Here is a 25,592-nt window from a genome sequence, read left to right as displayed (position 1 = left end):
TTCTATCTGGCCTTGAAATAGAACCAGATCTATTTAGAAAGTATAGACCTTCCTTCTAGTATTTTAAGATAAATTCTTCACACATTTTTGAAACTAGTTGGAAATAAATCTTCTGTCTAATCATTTTTGAAAGGTCTCATTAAAATGTATCAAAATGCATTTCTAATAGCAAAATAAAATTGGACAAAGACATCCCATTGGACTATGCAGTTCTTAAGGAAGTCTTTTTTTAATAATATAATGAAATATCACTTAAATAATTATAACTCAAGAAAGGATAATGAAATGATTATTTTTTTAAACTGGAGGCTACTAATGCTTTTCAGTTTAATTGAAACCAGCATGTTATCTTTAAAAATTATAAAATTCACATTTTTTTACTCCATATGTACTCAATGACAATAAATGTGTTGCTTACTTTGTATATACTAAAGAAATGACATCAGGCATAACATGAAAATCAAAAGCCATGAAATATTTTCTACACTCATGCACTTTTCTTTTGGTGTAAAAATCATTGGTAAATGACATAAATAAAGTTGAGAGATTTCAAGCTAACAACTAGTACAATTAAACTTTAAGCCAGTTTACTTTTGGACTTTGGACCTTCTAGAAGATAATACTGTCATTTTTTAAGACTTAGTACCTTATTGAAAGCAACGTGGCAATTGTCTTTATTATTTGTGATAATCACTCCTGAACACTTGCAGTTTCCTAAATCCTCTGGACAACTTCACACCTCCACACTGTATTTTTTCATACTTTAGATTCTACTTCCTGCACCCCTGACACACCCTGTTCATGCTTCTAGAACCAGTTTAAATGTGGTCTCCTCTGGAAAGTTTCCTATGCCACGGACCTTGATAGCCTCACACTATCCAGCAGAGAGGATTATTCATAATTAATCTATTGTATCAAATTTACCAGAGCCAAAGCATGGTAAGAGGAATACAATCTATCAATTAGTCAAAGATTCATTAATGAAAGCAGGCTTTACTAAATTTTAGTCATTTAATTATCACCTACATGATTACTAGCTTATTATTCACGTACCACATATATTATATACTTACCATTCCTGAAAATAAGATTTATTTTCTTATTTTATACAAATTGTTAACAAATATATTAAAAAGTGCTGAACAGCATAATTCATTAGAAATGCAAATTTAAACCATATTGCACTCATAACACCTACCAGAATGGCTAAAGTGTAAAACACATGATACTGTGGTGATAAGAAACAATTGGAAATCTCAGGATGCATAATGGTGAGACCACTCTGGGAAAATGTCTAACAATGCCTCCTAAAGGCAGAGGCATGTATCTTTACAAGTCCACTAACAGACACATCGGAGAATGTTCATAACAACACTATTTGTAATACACAAAAACTGAAAACAACCCAGATGTTTATCAACAGAATAATGGAATTTTATACAACAGTGAAAATGAAGAACTACAATAACTTGCAAAAACATGGATGGTTTCCATAAAAATAATTTTGAGCTAAGGAAGCCGGATATAAAAGAGCACATGGTGCATGATGCTACTTACATAAAGTTCAAATACAGGCAAAATTATAAATGAGGCGTCATTCCATTGATGGTAACATGAAGATGTTTCTGGAATTCTAGTAATGTTTTGTTCCCTGGTCTGGGTATGGGGTGCCAGGATGTATTTGCTTGATGAGAATTTCTTGTTCCATATTTTTGCATTTTTATGGGGCTATGTTATCCTTTGATAAAACATTTCCATAAGATATTGAAAGACTTTTTAAATGTGCTCATTTACAATGAAATTATATATAGTTATTGAATGGTTACTGCTATAAAAAGGTAATAGCAAAAATAAATACAGTGAAACTCTTGGGCTTCCTTCCAGCTTCTCAAAGACTGACAGAGCAGAGTAGAATCTAACTAAAGATGCTTTCCACACTGGGGATGGCTGTTTCCCAACACTATCCCCCAGCTTTCCATGAACTAAAATGGACTATTCTCTGATTCCTTGAATAACTGCTCTTTGTCAAGGGATATACACTGAACAAAACAGGCAACACACCTGCCACTGAGGAGCTCTCATTCTTGTGGAAGGAGATCAGCAACAAATAAGTAAACTACCTAACATGTAAGAAATAAGGTGGTAGCTTGTGTTTTATAAAACACTGGATATTATAGCTGATGGAGTTCCACATCACTGCAAAATGTCCAAGTGTCCCCCAATGCTTTTCATAACCTTTTTGGAATGAGCAAAAGAACACAGGGCCAAATGGAGGAGAACGTGACACTTTGTTATTTTCCTTCTTCTTTCTCCCCTTCCCCACCAAGCACCTTTCCCACCAGTACTTGAAAGGTATCAGGTTTTATCATTGTCGCTGAAGTTTGCAACATTATTAGTAGGTTTCCTGGATCACTGAAGAGGAGACTTCCATTTGCACATTCTTAGAAAGCAGAACTGTGGTGAGTAATTGAATTACTCCCCAACAATTCTAAAAATGACTATTGTGGTTGACAAGGAAACCTGCTAAATGCTACCTTCGATTTCCAAATTTCATGAAAGGGGAAGTCTTCTAAATTTTAAACAATGTTCTTAATTAAATGTGTTAAACAAATGTAAATATAGCATAATGGAATATGTAGGTGTGCATGAGATAAAATATCCTTTGATAATAAATGAAACATTACAAAAGAGACAAAAATAATCTCTTAATAGGCACTGAAAGTATCTTTGTATTTTGCATTTCCAAAGGAAAATGAGTTCCAGTATCTTGGATCAAGAATAAGAAATGAATAAAAGGAGCTATCCATCTTGGACTGGCTTCTATAAGCAGGCTGTCTGATATTTCATAATTCATGCTTTTCTACTCCTCCACACAGGCATTCCAGCATTTTCTTTCAGCATGGTAATGATGTTAGAGACTTTTCCAAGGCTCAGTTTCCTCATCTATAGAATGGGGATAAACTAAAATCTTTACCCAGAAGGTGAAGTAAGCATCCTCAGGGAAAGTGCCCTGCATAGTACACACACTGATGCAAAATCCAATCTCTTTAGGAGTATGGAGGGGAATGGTGTAGTTCCTTAAAATCCCCAGGGACACTGAGGATAAGTTGTCATTTTCTTGGGCTCTTCTGCTACTGCATGGTGGTAAACATGGAACCTGCAGGAGCTGAACTGCGCGTGGGCGGGTGGGGGCATGTCACTCATTTTGAAGTATGGGTTTTGGGAAAGAAGTGGTGGGTATGAAAAGAACAAGTTAAAAGGGAGTCCTTGATTTGGTGAGCAATGTGATACTTCATTAGGAGTCTCCAGAGCTTTCAGAAAACACACACGTCAGATAGTTCATTTAAAAAATATGTACATAAATATATATTTAATCTGTAGAGGGTGGACCTAAGCCACCACACTCAGAAGCATGAGGAAGTAAGGACAAGAAATGGCAAAGAAGTGTGAGGAGTGCTTTGAGTTTCTTATTCTGAAAAATAGAGTCCAAGCCCATTTCAACCAGTTCTCCAAGAGCGGGAAAAGGCCAACAGGCTGGTGATGAGGTATGAAGTCACAGGAACTAGAGAAAAAAGAATTGGCAGAAAATGTCTAATACCCAACAATTTAAACAGAATGACTCTCATAGAAATCAGCTAAATTTCATCCTTGCAAGGCTTATTTCCTCTTTATGAGAAGCACAAGAAATCTTGAACCTTTTTGAAGCACCTTTTAAGTAAAATACATGGAGTTTTCAACTTAAATGAGTTAATGGACATGCCAAAGCCTAGAGTGTTTTTTGTTTTGTTTTGTTTTTTTTTTTTAAAAACTGGGAACATTCCCCAGTATAATTAGAAATTTAAGGTGGTATACCATTAATATTTAAGTGATATATTTCCATATATTTGACTGCATACCTTGAGAATAACAGTATAACAGTTGATGTTACAGACATGAGGCCTCACTACCAAAAACTGGTAATCCAACATCTGCTAGCTGTGTACCCTTGGTAAATACTCTTAACTTCACCTCACTTCAGTTTGCTCACTGGTAAAATGAAGTTATTAATAATATCTTTATTACAAAAATCATATTAGGATTAAGTTGATATTTGGAAAAGCACTTACAAGAATATTATCATAAGTGATGTTTTTGCTTTAAACAAAAACAAGGAAATGTGATTTATCATTAACCACTTAGGATGTATTAGGTACAAGGCCACATGCTATACACACATTATTACTTTTATTAATCACAAAAAAACTTAGGAGATAGGTATCATTTTTCCTATTTGCAGAGGGGATAACTGAGGTTTAGAGAAAGTGTTGGAGAAGCTAGAATCCAGGACATTTTAACCTAAAGGTCAGAGTTCACTATTAGGAGGAAGAGATAAATTTCAGCATCTCATACACAGAAGTAAGCTAAGTTTGGGCAAGAACTTAAACATTCTAAGTCTTGCCCACAATAATGGTATTCAGACATCTACCTGCTTTACCTAAGAAAGCTATTATCGGCATAAAATGTGTTACTTTCTGTGAAAGCAGTTGGTAAAATTCCACAGACATCTATAGTACTAACGATAGATGTACAAATCCACACTTTGCTCCATTCATTTGTTGTATATTACACAAAAACACATATGTGTATATATGTGTACAGATGCATGAGAATGGCTATACTCCAAAAGCCCAACACTTGTAGTCCTTTCCAGTAATTTCCAGCAAGAAGACCATCTGTGGTTTGCACATCTCATTACTGTTAGAGAAGCTGTCTCCTTGCTTTCTAAATGAGCTAATGTAAGGATATTATTTAAAGTAGTAAGGCTGCTGAGAATGCAGGTTTTCCCAGTTGGACACCATGGCTGCTGCAAAAGTCTCAACTCACTCAAAAAGAGCTTCGGGGAGCAAATGCCTAAAAATTTTCACACTGCAAAATTAAAGCCTTTTGTTACCCCTTCTATAAAGTCTGACTAAAAATCAGCAGCTAAAAACAAACCACAAAATCAGCAAAAAACAGCATATTCAGAAGTTCAACCACAGAAGATATGACAGATTGGAAACTTAGGGATTAAAACAAGAAAACAGTCCACTGAGAATATAGAAATGCCTATTCCAGCCCACTCTACAACTGGAATGGTCATACTATTCTTCATGTCCCCAAACAGGAGGATTGAAATGGAAACTCTTATTAAAGTGGACCTTTGGAAATGCAAATTGTACTGAAACAGTTATTGGAACACCATTAACTTTTACATCTAATATATATACATATATGTTCATTCGTTAACTAGATATTTACTATAATAAGATATTTTTAAACCCATAATCATTTTAAAATATTCATTCTTTCCTCCACCTTGGAAATTCAGAAAACAGAAAATTCAAAAGAACTAAGCCACAGTTACACTAATATATAGGGATGGTTTGCTAGAAATTCATGCAAAAATTAAAAAAAATTATTATTAACTGGAACAGAATTCAACTTTGAAAGGCAAGGATAGTATAAAAAAATACTAAGAATTGTATAGAAGCATAGATGGATTCATTGCTATTATACCTAGTTTTATGCTATAAATATTAGAAATGAAATTCCAAACCAATTCTTCCTCTCCAGAGTTTAGTACTTTCTCAGATAAAAGATTATAATTTCTTACTGAACCTTCATGAAAAAGACATCCAAGTCCTCTAAGTTTGCCAGTTGGTTTATTTATATTCCAACTTATAGCAGACAAAAGAGGTATATGAGAAAAGCATTTTCTACTAGAAGTCTTCATCATCAGATCTATTTAATACAGTCATGGATATTCTAGTATGTTCATCATTTGATTACTAGGATTCAGCACAGTGCTTGGCATATAGTAAGCACATAACAAATAAATAGTTGAAAGAATGAATCCTGTCACCAGTGGGTGAAAACCACAAGAAAGAATGCAAAAATGCAAGCAAGTTCACACAAAAATCTCATGAAAATAAACTAAAAGAGTAGGACTTGGGACAATTCGTTACAATTAACTTAATTCACCCACATAATATAGCCTTCTCCTTAACCATTTATGGGAATGTGTCTTACATTTTGGACCGAAAAAGGAAATTGTCTCATCTCTATCATTAATCCTATAATAAATTCAAACAATGTCTTCATTCTTAATTCACTAAGTCAAGTTCTTTGTTTGTTTTGTTTCTTTAATGTGGTGCTGGGGATTGAACCCAGGGCCTTGTACTTGCGAGGCAAGCACTCTACCAACTGAGCTATATCCCCAGCCCAACTAAGTCCAGTTTTATAGCTTCTAAATAAACATTCTGCATCTTGATAAATCATAATCCTTATATAAAACGTTTCAGAAGTGGTATGGTGGATTAAAAGAGCAAGTACTCTAGAATCAAAGACCTGAGTCTATTGCTTTTAACAAACCAATAAGACAACAGTTTAATGGTATTCATTAGACACATGGGCTACATGTTCTTGGAACAATCATTAAGAACTTTTGCACATTCATCTTTCACTATAAAGTTTCAAAATACTAAGTTAATAGAAGAAAAAATTTTATGAGTTTCCCCCTCCATGCAATTTCTAATCAGGCCATTATATTGCAAGCATTCACTTTAAAATTACACAAATATCCAATTTATTTCAGTTTTTACATTGGAACTTCAAAGCCTTTCAACTGGAAAAGCTTGAAAGTGGAAATGCATTATGTAAATCCAAAGATTAGGGCTTGAAGGATTTGGAAGTCAAATTCTTGTAACTGCTGAACAGTCTTCTGCAATAACTCTCAGAGCTGAAATTTAATTTCATTACCTCTGATGAAATGATTTGTAACATGCTATTGCTACATCGATTGCATTTTGTTTATTCATTTTAGGAAGAAGGAATGAGAATACATAAGACTATTTTAAGAATTTAGGCTTCCATCCAACATTGCTGATTAAAGGAATCTATTTTTAACAGGGTCTATTACAAATGATCTGTGGAAAGCATATGGACTAGCTGATGAAAATGTAGTTTTGCTTATGTACAACATAAGGCAACTCCAAACTTAAGATAGTTTCTGCTAGTAATAATAACCTGGGCCAAAGTCCAATGGTTTATAGTTAAAATGACAGTGTAGTACAATAATCTCTCATCTTCATTTCCCCAAGTAAAGCAATGAGAATAAGGAAAAAAGGAGGATACAGGTCTCTTACTTATATTTTAATTCAGGAATTAAATATTAATTAATCCATTATTTCATGATATCTTTAGACTAAATCATCCTATTGATGAATACAGTCAACATCCTTCAGTCATTCTAAATATATTTAAATAAAAATTTTGTGGTTTTTAAAATATAAAATGGTGTTATGGATTACATTATGGAATGTTAAGAATTTTTGGGAAAACTGTCCTAGTTAGAGTCTGATTAGCTTCTCTAGCAAGGGCATGTCATGTCTTCGAGCCAAATTTGAGGATCTCCAGCTGCTAAATTTTATTCTGTTTGGATGACAGTGACATCAAACATGAAGTCTATGTCATATCCCTTATACAACCAAGTTGGATTTTTACACTACCTTCAGGTAAACATATATAATCCTTAAAGATTTTATTAAAGAAATCACTCTCTTCCCAAAAGAAACTCTATAAAGCTACATTACTGTTTCCCCATTTCTTTAAAACTCTTTGCTCCTATCACAGAAACAAACATGTTAAACTCAGTCTCTCTGATTCCAAGGAGAAAAGTCAGAGGACACTGGGCCATATATCCATAGTCGTCTTCTTTGGAGGAAAAGAAGCAAAAGAAAAAAAAAAAAGTGAACAATTTCTTCTAGATCCTTCAGAAAGAAACTTTCTATTGTATGCACCAAGAAAGGAATATAAGAGAGAGAGATTTCCTCTTTCCCTTACGCTACCTTCTAAGGGTTTCTTCTTCTGTTACCTCCTCCTCTCCTGGTCCTGATCTTTCCCTTCCTGCTAACCCACTCCCTCCAGCATTCAACCAGGTGCAATCATTTCCCACCCCTTCCAGCCCTGTTATCTCCAAGGCTCCTCATGTTTCTTTCTCCTATTCCTCAGAACACATAGCTTCAACCCCGCTTCACCATATAACCTCTCCAATACCACCTCACACCACCACTTTCACAAATATATTCATTTACATTTTCTATAACTTCACAAGGTCAGCTTGAAGAGTTGTTTTGGGGGTTGAATTTTTTCTGAGCTTCTTAATTGTAGGATACTTGTGGAGGAGGATAGCACAGAGGTTAAGACTGTGGATTCCTGAGGTAGAACATCTAGGTCCAACACTTGGCTTCTTATTATGGGATCTGGGGCAAATTATTAATCTCTCTACACTTACCTCATTTCCAAAATGGATCTAATAACAGTACTCACTTCAATAAGTTCTGAAAAGTGTAACAAAACATGATGCATATAAAGTGTTGGTTGTGATACATACTCATACATCTCAGTACTCAACCTTCTATCTTGAAACAGTCTGTCTTCTTGGAGTCCCTGATTCACAATTCTTCTCATATTTCTCTTTTAAAAGTTCTCAAAGTCCCTTAAAAGTCCTCTTATTCTATTCGATTCCCCACATTTTGAAAATTGAGGGGTCCGATAAAGTGAGGCCTCCCTTTGCTCTATTTTTAACATCTCCCCAGATGTGTTCATTCAGCCCCAGGGGGTTAAATATTCATATGCTGAAGATGTCCCACATTTATACCTCCCACCACAACTTTTCCCAGAACTGAAAACCTAAATATCCAGCAATATTTAGCTACTTGGCATTATTCATTACGTGTACAAACTTTAAAACTAAAAGGTCCATAAATGAATTCTCGATCTCCATACCTGGCCCTAACCTTCTCTCCTGTCTTCCTCATTTCTGTGAATGGCACCACTCACAATTTCTCAAGCCAGACTCCTGGAGGTTGTATTTGATCCGATCCTTTCCAACTGTCTCCACTTCTAATCCATCAACAAATTTCCTTTAATCTGCTTCCAAAGTATATCCTAAATCTCTCCATTCTCTCTCTTTCCCACTACCACCTCCCTAGTCATCCCTTCTCTGGACTATTACAACAGCCTCCATATTGGTCTCCCCAGTTAGATTTTATATCCTACTACCTGTTATTCTTACAGCAGCTTCAACATTTTAAAGCTTAAGGAATAAAACATTCTCCTGATTTGAGGAATTGAATGGCTTCCTACTGTGGTTGGATGAATTTCTAAACTCCTTCTAATGGTCAGCCACGCATTTATCTATCTCCTATCAGATCTTGGACCATTCTTCTGGTCCACATTCTAGCTGCATTGATATTCTTCAAGGCTCCCAAATAGGTCAGGCTCTTTCCTTCCTCAGTGTCTTTATACATGCTAGTCCCTCTGATTAGAATGTTCTCTGATTTGCTGATTGCTTCTCATTTTGAGACATCATTTTTTACTTTCTAAACATATTGTATCTCATTTTTCTGTTCTGTCTCCTACTCTACCATTCTCTGCTCATCTGCTTCTCAAAGTATTTATCACAGAGTCTAATATGTATTTGCTCATGTTCACTAATAATTAATGTTATCAATCAACAATGAATTAATTACTCCTTCTCATAGGGTCCATGCCTGTCTTTATGAGAAGACTCAGAGGGCATGAGGTTCTATTTATTTTCTCTATCTTTTTTTATTCCTAGTTTGACTCTGTCACAGTGTTCCAAAGATCTCTCAATAAATTACAATCAGCTCTCTTCAGTTAGGAAGTCACAATATTCATTACGGTTTGGTGAAATAGACCTGTCTCCTGATCTATGACCTAGACCAATTTTGAAATATGAAAATTATGATTGAATACATGGTCTAAGAAGTAAAATAGAAGATCCTTTAAAACATGGGTTTATTTATTGCCATTGTGCTAATAAGCATTTCACTCCTGCATCTTCTAGGCCTCATACTTATGCAGGTGGTAAATTATATTGGGAAAAAAAAAAAGGAGATTGAAAGCAGAAAAGCAGAATATTGTGTACTAAGAACACCAGGAAAAATGTATACCTATATATGTTAATTTCCAATTGCATGAAGCACTACTGAAAATTCCTACACAACTCCTTTAAAACAGTACATTCAGTCAATCGTCAGTAAAAATAAGAAATAAAATCGGATGATGGCCCAAAGTAGCAATTTATCTTTAATTACAATTAATTTTTATATTTTTAAATATTTAGGGAACCCTAATTCACTTTTTAAAAATACAGTGGCAGTAATAAAACTAAAATTTCTTGAGCTCATGTTAAATGTTAGAAAATGACAAATCACTGCCTTTAATTCATATACCATACACTTCTTGAGGTTAGGTATGGTCTATTCATAGTTAAGCCTTACTGTCCTGTGTCTTCCCAGTCATGTGGTAACTACCACCTGAAGATGAAGTGATTCACCTGGAACATACAAACTCCACAGGAAGAATCACCTTGAAGCTCTTTCATGAATACTTGCTAGCTTTACAGCTCACACTTAGTGGTACTATGCATTTTAATGGTGCTGTGATAAAATGAAAAGACCAGTGTTCTAAACTGGGAATGAAATGTGAAGTAAGAGATTTAGATTTTTGTCTTACAATGTTAATGATTATTCCTGCAATATTAGCCCTATGAGGTAACGTGTCTTCCTGTTCACTAATATCTTCTGTGTCCCTTCTAGGTTCAAGGTACTGAACTAGCCTGGGGGTCTTCTTTTTGATATCTGAATTCTGCATTTTATCAGGAAGGTAAAGCTAATTCTTCCTTTTGGTGGGCAGGGTATTTTATGGGTAACTTTGTGGTCTCCTCCACATTGAGATATCTTGTCTGCAGTCTCCTCTTTGTGGGTGAATCCAGCTGCTCTCACCAGTCACTAAGAGCTCCTTTCCCAGTCACAGGATCTGGCAATAGACCCTCATGTTCTTTCTGCTGGGGTTACCTCCCTCCTGCAGGTAGCCCTCTTGGACTGGATCTAACACTCATTTTTCTATAGGCAATCATCCCAACAGGAACCAAGCACTCTGATACATAGGTTTCAACACACCTACCACTCAGCAACTCTTTGCAAGGCCTTGTCAGATCTTCCAGGCAGCTGTAGTCTCTAATTCTTTTTATTTCTCAGGTTTGACTTAAAGTCTAACCCTGGTTTTCTTCAGGCTCTTTAGTTTGTCCCATCAAAGCCCTTACCTATGTGAGGACAGGTAAATGTAGTCCTCATGCCTTTGCTCTGAAGGTTGGGATAAGATAACATTCCATGAATACCAACAGTTTCCTGCAAATCCTGTTCTCATCTCCAAACTGTTGCATTAGATCAAGGTGGATTATCAGCTATAGATCATAAAATCAGTTTCTGTCAGCTTTGCAAGTCTTAATTCAGTGGATTCCTGCCTATTTTGTAATGTGACGGTAGCAAGTGCCATCTCAGCTTCAGCTGAAACAGAGACAAATGCCTATCATAACTTCTTATTACAATTATAACACATTTAGTAGCGAACACTCTCAGGCTAAGAAAGTTGGCCCTACCACAAAGGTGCTGACAAAAAGGAGATATTCCTTCATTTCAGAGTCAATTCTAGTTTAAAATCTTTTATTTGTTGATTTTTAAAATATTTGCTTTCTACACATTTATTGAAGTCTTCTGGACTCTACTGTTCTATGCTTAGCTTTGGGGATACCAAGATGAAAAGAAAATGGTTGCTCTCTTTAGTGGCATAAAGTGGGATGGATTTATGAAACAAAAATACAGAAATGATGAGTTCTGTGGTTATAGGAAGGCCATCCCTGCCCAAGTTTGCATTTGTCTTACAAGGAATTCTAAAACCCATGTGAATTTAGTTCTGATTACTTCTCTCTCAACTTTAAAAAAAATCAGGTTCAGGTATTTGTGAATGGCACATCATTGCTATTGGGAATACTTAAGAGAAAAATGAAATTGGAATTCAAAAAAAAAGAGGGAAATGTAAAGCAGAAATGCTGGACTCAAACTAGGTGGTCAAGTTTTTTTTGAAAAACAAAGAAAAAGCTGCTACCTAGTACCAACATGGTATAAAACAAAAGATGCAGAACAAAAAGGGGAAGATGAATTTACTGTCATAATAAAAAGCAGACATAATAAAAAACTCAATAAAAATAAAAATAATGTTTTTATCCTGTCATGGATTTGTAAAAATCAGGTAAGCAAGGACAAGTACTGAGAGCCGCTGGGCTAATAGTTCTCAACTTCTATAGGTGATGAATTTGCTTTCACAAAAATCCCTTTAATCAAAAATCAAATCTATTCATCTTGTGCCTCTCTCTCTCTCTCTCTCTCTCTCTCTCTCTCTCTGCCTCATAGTACATGCATAGATTTTTCATAGAAACTGAGTCCTGTGCTCAAAACTGGCTATATAAGTTAGAGTACCCAGTATAAAATGAAAATATGTGGACCCTTGTTAAAAAAACAACTGTTAAAAATTCAAGACATTTTTATTCATAAACGATAAAACATCTGAAAGGAAAATGAGGAAATGAGGAAAACAACTCTGTTCACAATGGCCTCAAAAAAAAAAAAAAAATAGAATAGTTGGGAATCAATCTAACCAAAGAGGTGAAAGACCTCTACAATAAAAACTACAAAACATTAAAGAAAGAAATTGAAGAAGACCTCAGAAGATGGAAAGATCTCCCATGTTCTTGGATAGGCAAAATTAATATTACCAAAATGGCCATACTTCCAAAGGGGCTATACAGATTTAATGCAATTCCAATTAAAATTCCAATGACATTTCTCATTGAAATAGAGAAAGCAATCATGAAATTCATCTGGAAGAACAAAAGACCCAGAATAGCCAAAGCAATCCTGGGCAGGAAGAGTGATGCAGGAGTTATCGCAATACCAGACCTTAAACTCTACTATAAAGCAATAGTAACAAAAACAGCATGGTATTGACACCAAAATACAGGTAGACCACTGGTACAGGATAGACGACATGGAGACATACCCACATAAGTACAGTTATCTCATACTAGACAAAGGTGCCAAAATTTACAATGGAGAAAAGATAGCCTCTTCAACAAATGGTGCTGGGAAAACTGGAAGTCCATATGTAGTACAATGAAATTAAACCCCAATCTCTCACCCTGTACAAAACTCAACTCAAAATGGATCAAGGATCTAGGAATTAGGCCTGAGACCCTTCACCAAATAGAAAAAAATGTAGGCCCCAATCTCCATCACATTGGCTTAAGACCACACTTCCTTAACAAGACGCCCATAGTGCAAGAAATAAAAACAAGAATCAATAAATGGATAGATTCAAACTAAAAAGCTTTTTCTCAGCACAGGAAACAATCAATAATGTGAAAAGAGACCTTACAGAGTGGGAGAAAATCTTTTCCACACATACTTCAGACAGAGTACTAATATCCAAAGTTTATAAAGAACTTGAAAAACTTTATACCCAAAATACAAAGAACCCAATCAATAAGTGGGCAAAGGAACTAGGCAGACACTTCACAGAAGAAGATATATAGGTGGTCAACAAATATATGAAAAAGTGCTCATCATCCCTAGTAATTAGAGAAATTCAAATTAAAACCACCCTAAGATTTCATCTAACTCCAATTAGAATGGCTATTATCAAGAACACAAGCAATAGTAAGTGTTGGCATGGATGTGGGGAAAAAGGCACACTTATACCTTGCTGGTGGAGTTGCAAATTGGTGCAGCCACTCTGGAAAGCAGTGTGGAGATTCCTCAGAAAACTTGGAACAGACCCACCATTTGACCCAGTTATCCCACTCCTTGGTTTATACACAAAGGACTTAAAATCAGCCTACTACAGTGATGCAGCCACATCAATGTTCACAGCAGTTCAATTCACAATAGCTAGATTGTGGAACCAACCGAGATGCCCTTCAATTAATGAATGAATAAAGAAATTGTGCTGTATATACACAATGGAATATTACTCAGCCATAAAGAAGAATAAAATTATGGCATTTGCTGGTAAATGGATGAAGTTGGAAAATATTATGCTAAGTGAAATAGGCCAAGCCCCAAAAACCAAAGGTCGAATGTTTTCTCTGATAAGTGGATGATGATATATAATGAGGAGGGTGGTGGGGGAAAGAGAAGAATGAAGGAAATTTGAATGGTGTAGAGGAAAATGGGGAGGGAGGGGGTGGGGGCTGGAAAGATAGTAAAATGAAACGGACAGTATTACCCTATGTATATTTATGATTACATGAGTGGTGTGAAGCTACATTGTGTACAACCATGGAAATGAAAAGTTGTACCCCATTTGTGTACAATGAATCAAAATGCAGTCTGTAAAAATAAAAACAATTAATAAAAATAAATTTAAAAAAATCTAATTATATACTGACTAAAGGAAACCCACTTTAAATATAAATATGGAGGTTCTGTGGTGTAGCTTAGTAGTAGATTATATGAGAGTATATGCTTAGCATGTATGAGGACTGGGGTTCAATCTGCAGCACACACACACAAAAATGAATTCAAGACAGTGACAGGGGAACACTCAATCAAGCATGGAGCTATTGTAAGCACAGGCCCTGTGAGGCTGAGAGGTTGTCCACTTATCACATTAGCCCTGCTGTGCTACCTGGTAAGATCCCCCAAATTAATTTCCCAAAGCACAGTTTCTTTAAAATGATGCTTCATTACCTAAAAATACTTAATAAGTAAATTTCTATTATCCTATTCCAGCTTGATGGAGTCTTAGTTATTGGTTAGCAAATCATAACTTGGAAGTCATAGCTCAACCCTGAAGTACTGGAGATTATGAATTTATGGATAGTCTTATCTTCTCAGCAGTTAAAATTTCCTCTGTCAGTTTAAGTTACTTCCTGTGTCTGTAGGGTTTTAAAGGAAGCTTAAGATTAATAGTCTAAATATATACAATTTGATCCAAACCACCTGGGTGTTTCAAAATAATCTCCATGTGAAAAAAAGGATATCAACAATCTAAATCCTGGATTGGGGAACAGATGGCAAGGAAGTACTTCATCCTTTTCTTCGGATTAAAACAGGAAGTGTTTAGATGGGCAGAAGTTTTGATTCTTCAGAAGTAGGGCACCTTTTATAGCAAGGGTGATTTGGAGAGTCTGGAGAAGACTCTGGCTAGGACATGGGGCTAACTCAACATTATTTCTTCTTTGAACACTGCTGTGGTTTCCTTGTATTGCTTCCATTCTTCTCTCTCATTCGGTTCATTCTCCATACAAATAGCAAAGTGCTTTTTGAAAAATGTAAATGGTACTATCTCAGTCCCTTCACCAACTTATCATCTCACTGAGCACAGGTGCCAAGTCACTCAGCACAACCTGCAGGATCCTGCATGGACCCAGCCTGGCCCACTTCACTGGTCTCATCTCTATGTGCTTCCCTACTGTTCTGTTCACACTTTCCTTTGTGTTCCTAGGAACTGAAGTAGTCTCCAAACTTTGTACTAGAAGTTTACTCTGCTTGAAATGCATTCACCCTAAAAATTTACATTGTCTGGGTTCTTTATTACCCAGGTCTAAACTCAGAAATGTCATCTCCCCCCATCACCCTATTTTATTTATGATTTTTTCAGGTTATTCATCATTGATGTACTTTCTTGTGAATTATCTGTGACCCTTTTCCTCTCTATTAATGATGCAAGAGTTAGAAGCTTGGCTACTTTCTTCACTGATGGATTCCCAGTGCTCAGGGCAAGGTTTTTGATGAGACAGCAATTTCATTCTGCATTAACTGGGAAGGAAATGTTGTATGTGTCCTACCAATCAAAAATGACATTTTCCCTGAAGAGATTTTTCAATATACAGGAAAGAGAATGACATCTTAAAGATGGCACTTCTATGCATGGTACATGCTGAATTTCTCCTTAATGATTTTACCTATTTCATCTCTGATAATTCCTCTGAAGCTCATTTAAGAAGTCTACACATGATGACTATTTGTACAACAAAAACCCATAGAGCACTAGCAGGCAAGAAGACATAAGCAGTCACTTATGATTCCTAGGTCACTGCTTTTGTCACAGTAAGCAAATGAATGCTCAGTGACTACATATTTAGCATGCACTTCTCAATGTTATAAGCAGCAGAAATACAGGTTTATTATTCAGACAATGATTTGCAACTGCAAGTCACTGAGACAATAAAAAGCAAGTTGGAGTTTCAGAAGAACAATGTTTTCTATCATATATGCTATGTAACTTCAAAATATTGCTGAAGCCAGAAACCAAAGATTGCTTTATTTCATCATACACACCAACTAGTTATGTTTCTGTTTACTTCCTCCTCCAACATTAAATATAAAATAAGATCCTACCAGTTATTAAAAAAATTCCAGGAAAAGGAAGGAAAACTGAAACATGTTCATAATTCTTGTCATGTATTCAGTTGATGAAGGGCAACAGCAATTTTGGAGGAGTGGTGATCATGTGGTGTGTTTTCATCTTTCTATAACAGTAGAAGCTAAGCATCTTAAGTTTTTTTTTTTTTTTTTTTTGGAAAAGTCTCTAGATACACAAAGAAGAATCTGTTTTGTTATTTTTACTGCCAACAATACAGAATAAAAAAGAGAAAAAGAGAAACTATGCTACACAGAGGTTTGGGTCACAAGGAGAAGAGAATAAAATGAAGATATTTAAAATGCATTAAAAATGCACATTTCTCCTGAATAAGGATGACCTTCACTGACCGGTTTCTCATAAGCACTAACATTTTTTCATAAGAATAAATATTACCTCAAAGCAAAAGTGGTAATTAACAAGCAGTTATTCTGGTAATCACCTCCTGGGAAAATTTAGAGGTTGCACAGAAACCAGGGTATTGTATATACTTTAAACAGCTCTTTGTTCTTTAGCTAAAGAGGTAACACGTGCATCAGTTCTTTAGTTCTTTCCTTGTATATAAGATATTAAGATGAAATAATGGCACATGAAGTTGCCTTCAATTCCAAACATTTTAAAAATGTTATCTAAGTGTCCTACTGTGGAGTTCTAAAACGCAGCATGTGATTCACACACACAGAGCTTATGACATGAGCAGAACAAAGAATGGAAATGTAATCATGATTTAAAATATCTGTCTTACATTAAAGTCTGACTTAAATAAACTATATTTTTTTATGGCCCATATAATGACTCAAAGGATCAATCTTGGATTTCATGCAAAAGTGTGAAGCTAAAATACGTGGGCTGCAGACTCTTGTGAAACTTGACCATTAGTAAACAAAATTTTCATTATTTCTGCAGAGATAATATTTTTATCCATATATTTTTATATCTGAATTACTCTTTTGCATGATTTCTTTACAAAACAGAATGCACTGGAATTTGTGTTTTGTTTTAGTCAGCTTTTTTTTGCTGCCGTGACTAAAGGACCCAAACAGCACAATTATAGATTAAGAAAAGTTTATTCAGGGGTTCAAAGTTTCAGAAGTGTTAGTCCATAGACGGCGGGCTCCATTCTGCTCTACAAGTGAGGCAGGAACAACATTGTGGGAGAGTGTGGAGGAAGGAAGCAGCTCACATGATGATCAGGAAGCAGAGAGAGGGACTCCACTCTCCAGATACAAAATAGATACCCCAGAGCCACATCCCCAAGGAAACACTTCCTCCACCAACGCCCTACCTGCCTCCAGTTCCCATCCAGTTAGCCCATCAGGCATTAACTCACTGATTGGGTTAAGGCTATAACATAATCCTTTCTCCTCCAGACCTTCTTCCATTGTCTCACCCATGAGCTCTGGGGGGACACCTCACATCCAAACCATAACATGTTTAAAGGTACCTTCCAAGTGTGGATTTATTATGTGGGCAGTAAACTTCATAAACACATAGTGGAGAATATTTAATATTAATAAATGTGGGTACCTGATGTTCACAAATCTCACTGCTTTCTTAAAAATTGTATTTTATAACAATATTGCAAAGTAGAATTTATAGCAAACAATATGCGCGAACCTCTAAGAGTCTTCAGTAGAGCTTTTGATGGCTATTTACTTCAGGATAATTTCAGCAAATTTCTAGCAATGCATTATAATGAGAAGACAAAAGTCAAACACTCAAAATCAGAGTGAGCCAGGATATTTGAATCTAGTTAAAAGTACACAAATTAAATCCTTAAATGAATTTTCCAGGGCAATATGTGTTTATAGTAAGTAGGCAGATAAGACTACTATGGGAAGAAATTAAAATGTCCATATGTGTAATAAGAAGGTGCAACATTCTCTACAATGTATAGCTGGTTTCACTCTCCAGCACTCGATGAACACACACACACACACACACACCCACACTCTGCTTCTGCAGAAAGCTCCCTCTCCTGTAGGAGAGGGGCTTAACACCTATTAGCACATTACCAAGCAATGAAGGAAACATTACAAAAGTGGCATTTTAATTGTAGATTTCAATCTTAATCAAATATACATTCATGGTGGCATACTGGCTAAGGGAATATTTCCAAGAGCATCAAGTAAACTTTCACCAGATGAGTTAGGCTCTTTAAATTTGACTCTACTACTTCAACTTTACTCTGACTCCTTTCTCATCAATGCCTTTTTCTTTATTTTGAGATAAAAAGTAAGGCCAGACAGAGAATATTATACAAAAATGTTAATTGAATGTGTATACAATTTCTAATAAATGAAAAGAATTATCTGTCAGTATCACAAAGAAAATGATTAAGAACCAATGACTCATATTGTTCCATTAGCTGAGTTCCAATATGAATTTAGAAAGATTATAGGTGTCAAGCTTTGGTAAGTCAGTATGTCAATTTAGTAAGTGGTAAATTATCCAAAGAGGTATATTTACAATCCAATCATCAAAGGCATTTATGAAATCTCCCTCTACAAAATCCTGCACTGAGTGCTGAACTAGTGCAGTTAACACAGATGTTGGCTCCAGTGAACATGACGTTCACTCCACTTGCTGAAGTGTGTCAGAAATATCACTTTTCTCTAAATAATTTAAACCCTGAGATTCTGTGGCAGGAAATTCAATCCCAGGTACTTGTGTGGTCACAATAGTATTAATAGTACCTGCATATCTAACATGCACAAAAAGCACAGAAGATATTTTTATATCCCTTATAGTTTAAAAATTTGGGTACATCATCATATCAAAGATCATAATTAAATCATCTACCAAATTTTATTTTTGAATTAATAAAACACATAAATCACTATATCTCAACTAAAATTATTTTGATAAAATGAGTTTCAATATAATGGGCTTCCTTTTGACATCCTCACCAAACTACTGGCAGGGACCATGCACAGAGAAGATGAATAACACCATAACACCAGCAGCAGTATCCTCTTAGCTCTGACTGAATTCTTTCCTGTTTTGGGAAAATTCTTTTTTCACTAGCTGTTCTCAAAAGAATTCTTCTCTCTCCTATCATACCCCAGAATGTAATTTCTTTGGTAAGTTTAGGATTCTATCAAAGGCAGAAAGAGAATACTTACAGGAACTTCTTTTCTACTGCAAAATTTCCTATGTCAGGAAAATTAGGGAACCTGGAATATTGATCAGAATAGTGAGACCCCTTAGGGAGTAAAGCTTAAGATACACCCTCAAACAAACACACTGCCACATTCCATCTCCACGGATTGCCCTCCCCTTCTATCTTTATGTTCATAGCAATATTTTCCTTCTTCTAAGATCAGTGCAAATGCTCTGGCTTCTTCCCTGAAACATCCAACAGTGACCCGATTTCAAGAACTTTTATTGTATAGGCCCATAATACTAACTTGTCCTGCTTTACTGTATACTTATAACCTGAGATTGATAATTATCGAAATGTTCTCAAGATTTTATAAACGATGTAATAATATCATCTATCTATATATATTGCCTGACTCTCAGTCATTTATTGAGTCATGAGCATTACTGAGTACGGGGGAATAGGTAACAGGGGCTCTCAACTCCAGCTCACTGCTGAGACTACCTGCATGTGTCAGGTGCTGTTCACGGTGCAGGGAACATGGTGATGAACAAGGTGGAGAGAGTATGCTCTCATATGATTTATACTGGGAATAGAAATAATAGATATATAACTAAGAAATGCCAAAAAGCTCTCCAAAGTAAATTAATGGGCAGAATGGAATACCAGAGAGCATCTCAAACTTTAATGGGCATAAGAATCACCTGGTCCAAGGACCAGCAGCTTGGGTTTCACCTGCTATTGACAAATGACACCAAGGCAGCCAATATCAGAAATGCAAAGTTACAAATGAAGATTCTCTGGTCCCATCCCAGATCTACTGAATCAGACTTTACAGTTTAACAAGGTCCATATGATTCATTTGTATATTACTGTTCAGAAACACTGTTACAGGTGACTACATGGTTGCAGAGAGTATATGCTAGATCTTCATTCATTTTTTCACAGTGAGTGTTCATAAGCTGAATATATGTAGTTCTGGGTTGATAAATCAAGACACTGATGAAAGCTGGGGAGGATTAGGACTTAGAAACTAAAGTCTACAGGTTTTCGACAAACTTGGATCATTTCTAGAGCTCATTCATTCTTCACACTACCCATCCACAGTGTGGTGAAAGAGTTTCAAACTTAAATGTTTGAAGTGTGGGAAAGCCACAGTTTTTAGTGAGAACCTGAATAATATAATCAATTTTCCAAGTTTTTCACTAAATGATATCAACAACTCCCTCCCCCCCAACCTAAAATCCTAATCCCAATGGTTCAGAACCCTCAAATTCTATAGGGCCTCAAAGGAGCTATTTGGGTATTGGATACTAAGCTATCCTTTGTTTCCAGCACCAGTTTTCTTTCAATCTCCTTTCCTGTAAGGACTATAAACATCAGTGTAGAATGATCTTGTTCAGTAAGCCAACTCTGAGCATCTGGAAGGAATAAGCATAGGTCAGAAAGACACTGATGTCTCAGGAAGGGAGAGAAACACATTTCCATGGCACAGTCTCCAAAGAGAATGTAATACTTCCCTAAAAGTTGAGAGAATCAGTGTAGCCTGACCTTTTTTAGATTTATTAACATAAGAATTGTCCTGTAGTTAATTAACCACTGCTGATTCCAGGACTATATTCACAGAAGTTTGATTTCCTGGAATGAATTTTAAACAGGTTTCTTAAGGGATCTCTTCAGGTGATCTACAGACCAAGATTTTGGATGTGGTGCTAAAGAGACAGTATAAAATGAGAAGGGGAAAAGCAAAAGGAAATAGAAAGCATGCACTCAAAGGAATGCCAGTGGAACCTGGAAGCACACCTTGCAGGGGACACAGGACTGATGTGACAGATTCCACTTGAACTGACAGAGGCAGCTTGCCTGCTCTGGTGTGAGCACCACAGTTCTGCAGACCGGAGGACTGTTCTCTAAATGGTAATATAATGACATACATTGCTGAACCCAAGAGGTCCCACACACCACACCTGGGAGGTTAGCATTAAAGAAAACAGAACATGTATAGTACATTTTAGGAAGATTTATTTTTAATACTAATTCAATGTAAAAGTCACTGAGCCCAAAGGCACACTCTAGACACTTCTATTGTATAACTATAGGTGTTTCCAGAATGTAGCAAAATTGATGATGCACTTGAAGGAAAAAAAAAAATCTTCTTACATCAGTCATATGTAAAGGTTCTGTTTCTATCTGTCCTCAGCACTCAGAAACCTAGATTCTCAATTTAGAATTCTGGGCTTGTGATGTTTTAAAGTATTAATAACACAATTTCATAAACATTAATAGGCAAGGTATAATGTATAGTAACTTGAGGGTATACTGGCCTGGGAGCTTGAGGTCTGAGGCATTGCTTCTTTTTACCAAGTTTTTACTGGGCCTAGATATCTGTAGGCAGCAATTTAAAACATTCATAATGGATCCGGAAGACAGTGTTGTCCTGCTGTCTCCAGAGCTCTGAAGTGAGGAAGGGTAAACATGAGGCATTCCTCTTACACACAGCATTGTGCCATGGGACCTGCAGGTGCCTCAGCAAGCCCCAGGACAGGTGCTCCAGGTGTTAAGGGCAACTGGTAATTGGTATGTTGAACACATCAAAGACCAAAGTCTGTTTCCTTCCCATTTTGCTTCAGATTCTCTGAGAGCATCAGACACAAAGCAACACTTTATTTGCAGTGTTAGCTTTCTCTTTTAAGTATTCCTCTAAGGACCTTCAGAGCTAACTCTAACGGAAGAGATGAGTTTTAGAGAGATGAAACTTATGAGTTAGTAGCCCACAGCACTTGCTAAACGTCTGAGAAATTAAATACTTAGAAGAGAGCCCCTCCACCATTCCCAAACTGCCCCACGGAACCATAGAGTGCCAGGGAAATTTTAAAATTTCGAGGAAAACCATTGACATCTGATGGACACCATGTAAATGTTTACCTTTGAATTGTTTTGACCTAAATACTGTCCTAAGTACACTGTTATTTATTTTAGCATAGGGGACCCCATAAAAAGTTCTGATATATAGGTAAACTCAGAAAGTTTGGAGAACTTTTTTTATCTTTTTTTAGTCCTAGCTACTTAACGCTAAACAGCTATTTTTCTTTCTTTTTTTATTTATTTATTTATTTTAATTTATTTTTATTGTAAACAAATGGGATACATGTTGTTTCTGTTTGTACATGGTGTAACAGCATACCATTTGTGTAATCATATCATTACATGGTAATGATATTGATTCATTCTGTTATTTTTTTTCCTCCTCCCCCCACCCTTTTGGTGTCTAACAAATATAACCAGATAGCATTTTGGACGGTGGTGCATTTTTTTAGCTCTTTTTCATTTGCTTTTCCACTGTTAAATGCAAATTTAACATAACAAAAGTGACTATAGATACCTTAGGTGTACATCATTTTCAATCAATCCCCGCAGATCTGTGACTCTGGGCCTCATTTTGCAGGAATGGGACTGGGGTGCCAGAGGTTGACCCACTTACTGGAGGTCACATTACACAGTCTAAGCAGCTGGTGGGTGGTCACCTCACAGCAGTTCTGCTAACCACCACAGTGCTGCTCCTCATTGTGTGGGAGCATGGATAGTGTGGCTCATAATTCAACCAGTGCTGTGTACTTTTCACAGACCTGAAAATGGAAAATTTTTACCAATATTTCATATTTCTAAAATGCCACAGATTTCATTTTATGGGGTTCAGGAAGAAAAGATTAGTCACAACATAACCGTATGTATTGGTTAAAAGATTTCTATTTCAGACTAGTTAAAAATGGGGAAAAAAGGTGCCTAAGAGCCAAGGAAGAACAGCGTACTAATATTGGTGCAAAACTAAAAAATCAACCCTAAAAAATTGGGGGGAAAACATCAGGAAAGGTAGTAAAGATAGATTGGGAACAGGAAGAAAACAGATGGAAGGAAAGAGAAAAAAAAAAAAAAAAAAAAAGAAGAAGAAATGCAAGGCCAGTTACCTAAGCAAGATTGGCCTTGGGAAAACTCCCAGAGGGTAGGTAAAAGAAAGGAAGTCTGCTGCTCTTGAGTTTCAGAATCAGTGAAAATCAGGATGTTCACATATTGAGCACAGCATCAGGGATGCAGATCTGAAAATAGTAGAGGGAAATGAATGATAACCAGGACTGAGAAACAGCAGTCAGTTCTAGGGCAGGAGACACCAGGACAAGCAAAGGCACCGGACCACCATTTGTTCACAATTAAAGTCCCATAAGTACGTATTCCTCAGGTGGGCACACAAGGCCCTCCACAGTGCCATAGGACATTAGCTCCCCCACATCAGGTCAAACATGACAAATCCAACTTACCCAATCTCCTACACCATTCTCAAGTGAGATGGCAGCACGTAAGTAGGCACACTGCCCCAGGGCAATGCCCACTTTCATTTCCATCTTCAGTCCTTCTAATCATCCCTCAAAGCTCATGCTACAATGCACACATTGCAAACTCTGCATCTTCTACCTTCACAGAGTATGCTTCTTAGTCTCTGCAGCTCAGGATTCTATATCTCCTCAAGACACTGATAATATTCTTGTGCTCTGCTCCACTTGGGGTTTTCAAATATTCAAGTCAGGAAATGCATTGTTGTTCAAATAACAAATACAGTACATCAAGGCAAAACACGCTGGCTAGTGGTGAAGGAGAGGGCTAGTGAGAGCAAATGTATTCCCTTTATGTATCCGTGGTCTAAAGAATGATGTTTTGCACATAATAGCACTCAAAAAGTATTTGTTGTATTTAATAAAAAATGGGTATCAGCAGAGAAGTTACACATCTCAATTTGACTGGGGACAGTCTAGCTTTAATAATGAATGCCCTTATTCTAAGTGTTTTAGTTTGGACAAAAATTGATTACATAGCTACGGGCAGAAAGGTGATATGATAGGTGAAAAAAATACATTGTGACAAAGGGTAAGTTATTTCCTTAAAAATCACAAAGCATAAAAAAAAAATCACAGAGTATAGGAAAGCTATGAATTCCTTGGGTGACAAAACACATTAAACCCAAATTAACCAGAGGCAAGCATTTTTCATAAAACTAAATATCCTAAGTACAGAAGACAGTTTGATGAGACATCTTTTTATCATTTATAATTAGCACTGTTTTTGAAACTGTTCTTTATAATCATGTCAACAATTCTCCTGACATACATAAATGAAACTTTGTGTTGCCTGCATCATCACTGCCTTATTTATATCACAAATACATTAAAAACCAATCCCCAAAGAGTCAAAACCAAGCACCAATAAACCTATGTGTAGTGGCTAATTGAACATGATACAAAATGTGTCAGACACATAATATAAAGTATCCACATTTTTCAGGGTTGGGGTTGTGCTGAGTGGTAGAGCACTTGCCTGGCCTGTGTGAGGCACTGGGTTCAATTCTCAGCACTGCATATAAATAAATAGAATAAAGGCCCATTGACAACTAAAAAAAAAAAATAAAATAAAAAAAAAAATAAAGCGTCCACAGTCCACAGTTTTGACGCACATCTATAGTTATTAAAGGAACCTTGCCTCTGATTACTCAGAATCGCCCCAGTGATGCTCTGCAGTGGGCAGGGTCTCTCGGGGCTCATCCTGACTTTGCAGGGTCACACCAACATTGCAGGTACCCAGATTCATGTTCACGGAAGGCCTTGCAGCATTTGGGATATTTAGCCAATATTTCCTAAAGCTATCATTCACTTGACCTTAAGAAATTTGAGGCTAAAAACTATGTGAACATAAAAATATTGTTATACAAATATAATAACCTATTATATAATAACTATCTGGCCATTTCAACAAGAAACTGTCTATATGAATTTAACTACAGTCATATACTGGAAATCTATGCTCTTGCTCCCTAGATGATAGAAAGGTAAGATGAAAAATCTCATTTTATGCATATAAACTGGAATATAAATAAAAAGCAAAAAACTGGGAAATCTCAAAAAATCCTAATATAAACAACATAGATGTTTTCTACAGGTTTAGGCAAGATAGCATATAAATATATATTTTGCTAACATATATAATTGAAATGCTGCAAAAATAAAAAGAAAAATAGAATTGTTAAAAATTCACAAAGCTATTAGTATTTTCCTCAAATTCACTGTGTGTGATTAAACAAATTTAGAAAAAATAGGTAGATTTTATGAATTTTTAACAATAATATGTCTTCTTTCTTTAC

The 25,592-nt window shown here is 36.0% G+C and overlaps 1 protein-coding gene across 2 annotated transcripts in view; it reads right to left on the bottom strand.

The window, feature by feature from the left end:
* The window catches only part of OXR1 (oxidation resistance 1), a 431,786-nt gene that overhangs the window by 216,920 nt on the left and 189,274 nt on the right, over positions 1-25,592 (bottom strand). The gene's annotated exons all lie outside the window — the stretch shown is intronic.

This window comes from Sciurus vulgaris (assembly GCF_902686455.1).
Source record: "Sciurus vulgaris genome assembly, chromosome: 1".
In the NCBI taxonomy this organism is placed as follows: domain Eukaryota; kingdom Metazoa; phylum Chordata; class Mammalia; order Rodentia; family Sciuridae; genus Sciurus; species Sciurus vulgaris.
This window is presented reverse-complemented; position numbering and strand designations above follow the sequence as displayed.